Source organism: Dermacentor andersoni, chromosome 10 (assembly GCF_023375885.2).
Source record: "Dermacentor andersoni chromosome 10, qqDerAnde1_hic_scaffold, whole genome shotgun sequence".
NCBI classification, from domain to species: Eukaryota; Metazoa; Arthropoda; class Arachnida; order Ixodida; family Ixodidae; genus Dermacentor; species Dermacentor andersoni.
The window spans coordinates 360,001-367,500 of record NC_092823.1 but is presented as its reverse complement, the minus strand read 5'-3'; the positions used below and the strand labels follow the sequence as shown (position 1 = coordinate 367,500).

Here is a 7,500-nt window from a genome sequence, read left to right as displayed (position 1 = left end):
TGACAATTCGATGCTTGCAAGGGGGCCTCAGATCATTTAGAACTCACCAACAGATGACCTCTATGAGAAGGGATAGGAGCCTGAGGGGAGTGTAGACATCTCACCACATTTCTAGTCGCAAGTCGCGACATTTGTTTTGGTCCATCTACCTATTAGATGACAATGTTCCACGCCTGGACTCTTGGCTGCGTCCGAGGGAGAGGAAGTTTCCGTACAACAGAGCACGCCCTTAGGACGCACCTCGGCCAGTCAAGACCCAGGCAGGGAAAAAAAAAAAAAAAAAGAAAAAAATAGCCAAATGCCTCGTCATCTAATTAGTGACGCGCATGAATGGATTAACGAGATTCCCACTGTCCCTATCTACTATCATCATCATCGGCTCCAGCACCTCCGGCCACCGGTTCGCTCGGGAGCGGGTTTTTTCTACCTTACAGCAAGCAATGAGTGAGTACACCTTCCAATTTTTGTACTCCTCTACTGTGAAGTGTCCGCGCACATCCTGGTAGCGAAAACCGCGCGGAAATCGGCCGAGAAACAGCTGAAAACTTCACTTTTGAGATGTAAACAAGCAGTGGCGGCGGCCATTACCCACTCAAGAACCAGTTTTGTTTACATCTTCCTCAAAAGAGGGTGGAACCTCTAACCGAAGATTCCCTGAGATTCCCCGACCATCCTACTAACCGAAACCAACCTTGAAACCGCCGGAGAAACCCAAAAAAACGAGAAAACAGTGCCGGAAACCCATCGTCTTCCCGCCAACACAGGGCGCCGCCATCTTGGATTTTGCTCGGTTTCGAGCAAAAACAGCTGTAACTCGGCCAATTTTTGCCGTAGAGCAATAATTCGGGTGTCTTTAGATTCAGAAAAAAGAGAAGATAGTCGTAGAAAAAATCTCCGGTCTGTCGGAGTTCTGCATCATTAAAAACGGAGTCCTTGTAGCCCAGGGTTGAAAAGCTGCAGCCCATAGTTGCCAGCTTACTTCCCCGAATTTCGCTAAAATTGGTGGAGGTGTTCCTTTTTTGGCGAAAACGCTGCTAGCGCTCTTCCAACGCCACGGGAACCCTCAGACGCCCCATCGAGACATCTGGCTTCCACAACTCGCCCAAGGTGTCCTAGTTAGACTGACGTCATTCACAAATATGGCGGAAGTGCTCTTTTTTTGGCGGCAATGCTACTAGATGTTTTCTGAAGCCACTGTACCCTCAGACACCCCAGTGCGACAATTGTTGGCGCATTTCGGCAACGGTCCGTAATGTAACTGAAATTGTCAAGAAAACCTTGGAGGACGAAAATAAGAAGAAAGGAAGAAACAGCGAACGAACCGAAAACCACAAGAATGAACAGAAGCAAAGAAGAAAAGAAGAATGAAACTGGCCTCTACAAAGGGGACCAACAAAGGCCAGGTTATCCGGGGAAGATGACAGTGCTCGGACCCCTCCCCAAGAGTCAACGGTCCCCGGCCTTGAGCGGTAACACTCAAACGCAGAAAACCCAGAACGAACCTCCAAAGAAAACGAAGGTTAACAAAAAGAAAAAGGAAAAGGACTCACCAAGAGAAGAAATAGAACCAAAAACAACAAGACAGGAGGAATCAAACCAACCCGACATGAGGTTCACCTCCACAGTTTTTGACGAAGATCAAGAAAATGAAACTGGAAGATGTGAAACAACTGAGGAGAAGAAGAGGACAAACACAGAAGCATCAACAGAAAAGGAATTCTCCGACGATGAGGAATTCCAAAGGCCATCACACGGGAAAAGGAGTACCACGCAAGAAGACAAAGTGGACCAGACAGAGGAAGACGTAGCTTCGGTAAACTCGCAAACTACAAACAAATCAGAAAAGGCCTCAGTTCTTGCAAGACTAACAAAAGCCGACAAGGCCACCATGAAAGCATTGATTAAAATATCCAATCTTACAGGTGGAAATGAAGAGGTCGCATATCAAATTGAGGCGATCCTCACCGAGCAATCAAGACTGAAAACCCTCGGCGGTACCGCGGCGATCGCCAGAGCTCGAATCCGCCCTGCAAAAGCCAAATATTGGCGCTCGGCTCGGCGCAGTACGCCGCCGCGTCGCACGAGTACGGCCCCATGGAGGTCTGGGCACTTATCGCTGCTACTGTAAGGGGCCGTACGGCCCCGGCCGACATTGTACCGTAGTGCGATTTTCGGCTTGCGCGTGCTCGTGGCGTAGTCCGCGCACCGTTCCGACGTCGACAATCGTGCCCACGACTACGCGAGCGCTGGAAGAGACAAAGTCCGAAACCGCGTGTGCCGGGGCGGCGCGAGCGCGACGCCTTTGGCGCAACTTTTGCGTACAAGCCGCCGCACGGACACGACGGAGCCGGTGTCGCCCTGCAGAGGGCTGCACTATAGCACGCCGGGAACCGGCAAAGAACCGCGCAGACGTCGTCGTTGGCCGCGGCGTTGCCGCGAGCACGCGAAGAGACAAAGTCCGAAACGACGTCAGCCGGGGCGTCGAGCACGCCGCCCGCACTGTTCGCACGCGTGCTCGGAAATGGCGAAGGGGCCGCGCTAGCGTGCCTTGAATCGGTGAGCGGCGGTACCGCGGCGATCGCCAGAGCTCGAATCCGCCCTGCAAAAGCCAAATATTGGCGCTCGGCTCGGCGCAGTACGCCGCCGCGTCGCACGAGTACGGCCCCATGGACGTCTGGGCACTTATCGCTGCTACTGTAAGGGGCCGTACGGCCCCGGCCGACATTGTACCGTAGTGCGATTTTCGGCTTGCGCGTGCTCGTGGCGTAGTCCGCGCACCGTTCCGACGTCGACAATCGTGCCCACGACTACGCGAGCGCTGGAAGAGACAAAGTCCGAAACCGCGTGTGCCGGGGCGGCGCGAGCGCGACGCCTTTGGCGCAACTTTTGCGTACAAGCCGCCGCACGGACACGACGGAGCCGGTGTCGCCCTGCAGAGGGCTGCACTATAGCACGCCGGGAACCGGCAAAGAACCGCGCAGACGTCGTCGTTGGCCGCGGCGTTGCCGCGAGCACGCGAAGAGACAAAGTCCGAAACGACGTCAGCCGGGGCGTCGAGCACGCCGCCCGCACTGTTCGCACGCGTGCTCGGAAATGGCGAAGGGGCCGCGCTAGCGTGCCTTGAATCGGTGAGCGGCGGTACCGCGGCGATCGCCAGAGCTCGAATCCGCCCTGCAAAAGCCAAATATTGGCGCTCGGCTCGGCGCAGTACGCCGCCGCGTCGCACGAGTACGGCCCCATGGAGGTCTGGGCACTTATCGCTGCTACTGTAAGGGGCCGTACGGCCCCGGCCGACATTGTACCGTAGTGCGATTTTCGGCTTGCGCGTGCTCGTGGCGTAGTCCGCGCACCGTTCCGACGTCGACAATCGTGCCCACGACTACGCGAGCGCTGGAAGAGACAAAGTCCGAAACCGCGTGTGCCGGGGCGGCGCGAGCGCGACGCCTTTGGCGCAACTTTTGCGTACAAGCCGCCGCACGGACACGACGGAGCCGGTGTCGCCCTGCAGAGGGCTGCACTATAGCACGCCGGGAACCGGCAAAGAACCGCGCAGACGTCGTCGTTGGCCGCGGCGTTGCCGCGAGCACGCGAAGAGACAAAGTCCGAAACGACGTCAGCCGGGGCGTCGAGCACGCCGCCCGCACTGTTCGCACGCGTGCTCGGAAATGGCGAAGGGGCCGTGCTAGCGTGCCTCGAATCGATCGGCCGGGGGCCCCGTAGGGCGACAGAAAGGCAATTGTGCAGGAAACCGTACTGGCCATTAGCGAGAAATTGCCGTTCGCGCATTCGGTGGACGCGCTGCGCTTTCACGACTTCGGCATTGTGCTGCCGACGTAAGCTTTCAATCTTGCTCGCGGCGTTACGAGGCGGCACGATTTTCGCCAAACGCTCGTCGAAAGTGGCACGAGTACGGCCCCATGGAGGTCTGGGTACTTATCGCTGCTATTATATGGGGGTCCCAGAGAGCAGTCGCCCCCAAAGCGACCTGGGTGTTTGATATGCGGCGGGCTTCGTGCCCGTCAAGCGTGTCCCCGGTATCGCTCCCGTGGATCCCACAGCTGACGTCTGCAGCCTCATCCGCTTGATGCGTTAGGGGCTGGTTGTCTGACGACGCTTTTTCCACGATATCGAAGTGTGTTCCGCATCGTCCTCGGACGAATCAAATACGAAAGCGCCGAAGGCGCGGGCGTGACCCGTCGCCTAGCGGCTTTGCCGTCTCGGCTACGTTGCAAGTGTCGGTCGGTCCACCAGTGCTGCGGGCTCGAGAGAAACCGCAAGCCGCGATCGAGTCGACACAACCGGTCTATCGAGAATGTTGCGTGCTTCTTGCCGCGTGGCGATACCCGGCCCTGCGGGGAGGGCGCCGTAGCGAGCTCGAACGCCGTCGTCTCGGACTGTGCAAAGTGCTACCCTTTGCGAGAACGAAGCGTGTTGGGGCGCCTGAAGGTGGCCTCGGCATCGCAAAAACGGCGTCCGGCCTGCTTGAAAGGCTGGACGCGCAGTTGAACGATTACCTGGTTGATCCTGCCAGTAATCATATGCTTGTCTCAAAGATTAAGCCATGCATGTCTAAGTACATGCCGAAATAAGGCGAAACCGCGAATGGCTCATTAAATCAGTTATGGTTCCTTAGATCGTTTCTTCCTACTTGGATAACTGTGGCAATTCTAGAGCTAATACATGCAGTGAGCCTGAAGCCCTTTGGGCGACGGGTGCTTTTATTAGACCAAGATCGATCGGGTTTCGGCCCGTATTGTGTGGTGACTCTGGATAACATTGTGCTGATCGCATGGCCACGAGCCGGCGACGTTTCTTTCAAGTGTCTGCCTTATCAACTTTCGATGGTAGGTTACTTGCTTACCATGGTTGTTACGGGTAACGGAGAATCAGGGTTCGATTCCGGAGAGGGAGCCTGAGAAACGGCTACCACATCCAAGGAAGGCAGCAGGCACGCAAATTACCCACTCGCGGCACGGGGAGGTAGTGACGAAAAATAACAATACGGGACTCTTTTGAGGCCCCGTAATTGAAATGAGTACACTCTAAATCCTTTAACGAGGATCAATTGGAGGGCAAGTCTGGTGCCAGCAGCCGCGGTAATTCCAGCTCCAATAGCGTATACTAAAGCTGCTGCGGTTAAAAAGCTCGTAGTTGGATCTCAGTTCCAGACGAGTAGTGCATCTACCCGATGCGACGGCTCGGACTGAACATCATGCCGGTCCTTTCTTGGTGCACTTCATTGTGTGCCTCGAGAAGGCCGGTGCTTTTACTTTGAAAAAATTAGAGTGCTCAACGCAGGCGAGTCGCCTGAATAAACTTGCATGGAATAATAGAACAAGACCTCGTTTCTGTTCTGTTGGTTTTTGGAATACGAGGTAATGATTAAGAGGGACAGACGGGGGCATTCGTATTGCGGCGCTAGAGGTGAAATTCTTGGACCGTCGCAAGACGAACTACTGCGAAAGCATTTGCCAAGAATGTTTTCTTTGATCAAGAACGAAAGTCAGAGGTTCGAAGGCGATCAGATACCGCCCTAGTTCTGACCATAAACGATGCCAACCAGCGATCCGCCTGAGTTACTCAAATGACTCGGCGGGCAGCTTCCGGGAAACCAAAGTGTTTGGGTTCCGGGGGAAGTATGGTTGCAAAGCTGAAACTTAAAGGAATTGACGGAAGGGCACCACCAGGAGTGGAGCCTGCGGCTTAATTTGACTCAACACGGGAAAACTTACCCGGCCCGGACACTGGGAGGATTGACAGATTGAGAGCTCTTTCTTGATTCGGTGGATGGTGGTGCATGGCCGTTCTTAGTTGGAGGAGCGATTTGTCTGGTTAATTCCGATAACGAACGAGACTCTAGCCTATTAAATAGGTGCGGGGTTCCCAGCACCTTACAACCTTCTTAGAGGGACAAGCGGCTCCTAGCCGCACGAAACAGAGCAATAACAGGTCTGTGATGCCCTTAGATGTCCGGGGCCGCACGCGCGCTACACTGAAGGAAGCAGCGTGTCTTTATCCCTGTCTGAAAAGACTGGGTAACCCGTGGAACTTCTTTCGTGATTGGGATAGGGGCTTGCAATTGTTCCCCTTGAACGAGGAATTCCCAGTAAGCGCGAGTCATAAGCTCGCGTTGATTACGTCCCTGCCCTTTGTACACACCGCCCGTCGCTACTACCGATTGAATGATTTAGTGAGGTCTTCGGACCGATGTCCGGCGCGGCCTTTCGGTTGCGCCGGTCTGTTGGAAAGATGACCAAACTTGATCATTTAGAGGAAGTAAAAGTCGTAACAAGGTTTCCGTAGGTGAACCTGCGGAAGGATCATTACCACACACGCGAGACAGATGAGCGCCATTGTTTCTACCCCGTGTGGGTGAAGCAGCTCGCTGCGCCCGACGCTTTCCGCCGCTGGCCCCGCTTGGACGCGGGGACGGCTATACCCGAACATGCCGGGGACTGCCTGAATTTTGAGGGGCGCCCCGTGCCAAATTTGTTGCGCCCAGTGGACGCCGGCTGCAACCTTGGACGGTTGGCTTGGCCGCGCCCGCGGGTAGAAACGGCGTAACGCACACTGGGTGGGCTTTCTGTCCGCTTTGGCGCTCTTGCGCGGAATGGGAGTAAGACGACCCGACCTGCTGCTTTGCCCAGTACGAGGGGAACGGCGAAGCGTGCGGTCGGTCAAGGAACTGACGGTCGAGAGCTAATGCCGCTGCCGCTTAGTACACACGGAACCGTGGTGCGAGCGCTCTCCCGTCCTCCGCGGCAAACGCTGCCGAGTCTGAAAAGGCTGGCGGCTGCCGGTCGCTTCCTGCGGCGAGTATGGAGTAACGACCCGACTTTGTTGCCGCCCAAGTACTAAAGCAACGGTGTGGCGCTCGGTCGGTCATGGAACTGTCGGTATGAGGGTGCGGCTGCCAAGTACGGAAGGAACCGTGGCCTAAAGTGCTCTCCCGTCCTCCGCGGCAAATGCCACCGAGTCCGAAAGGGCCGGAGGCTGCCGGTCGGCTCCTGCTCGTGACGCGCGAGGTGTCGAGATCGCGGTTTAATGCGACGACGTCTGCAGGCTATTCGCCCGCCGCCGAGGGAAAGGCGGCTTTGCTGCGAAGTACCGAAGGAAACGCGGCTTTGCTACGTCGGAAGCGTTCTGCGGTTAGCGGACTTGTGCGCTTTGGGAAGGCGCCGCACGTCGAAAGAGGAAGTACGGACAGACGAGGGACTGTAGTCCCGGATTCGAACGCACTTGCGGCCAGGCCCTTGCTGGCTTCGTCTTCCGCCTCAAGTAGACTTGTTGTGGCGCCGGCGCAGGGAGCCGTCCCTGGCACTGGCCGAGTGGTTTTGGAGAGCTGCGCGAGTACGCGCGCCGGGCTCTTGTCTTTCGTCTCAAGTAGGCTGTTGGATCAACAGCGGTTATGCTGCGGCGATCTGCCGATGCGAAAGTGTGTGTGTGTTTGAGGCCCTTCTATGAACCTACTGCTGACTGAAGCGAAGCACGTCGATGGGG

The 7,500-nt window shown here is 56.1% G+C and overlaps 1 non-coding gene and 1 pseudogene across 1 annotated transcript; both read left to right on the top strand.

Moving 5' to 3' along the window:
• The window catches only part of LOC126525523 (large subunit ribosomal RNA), a 3,194-nt pseudogene extending 2,792 nt beyond the window's left edge, over positions 1-402 (top strand).
• A 4,109-nt stretch (positions 403-4,511) lies between these two features.
• Positions 4,512-6,326, top strand: LOC126525509 (small subunit ribosomal RNA). The gene has a single exon (XR_007598231.1). It is a non-coding gene; the product is annotated as a small subunit ribosomal RNA (ribosomal RNA).
• The last annotated feature ends 1,174 nt before the right edge of the window (positions 6,327-7,500 follow it).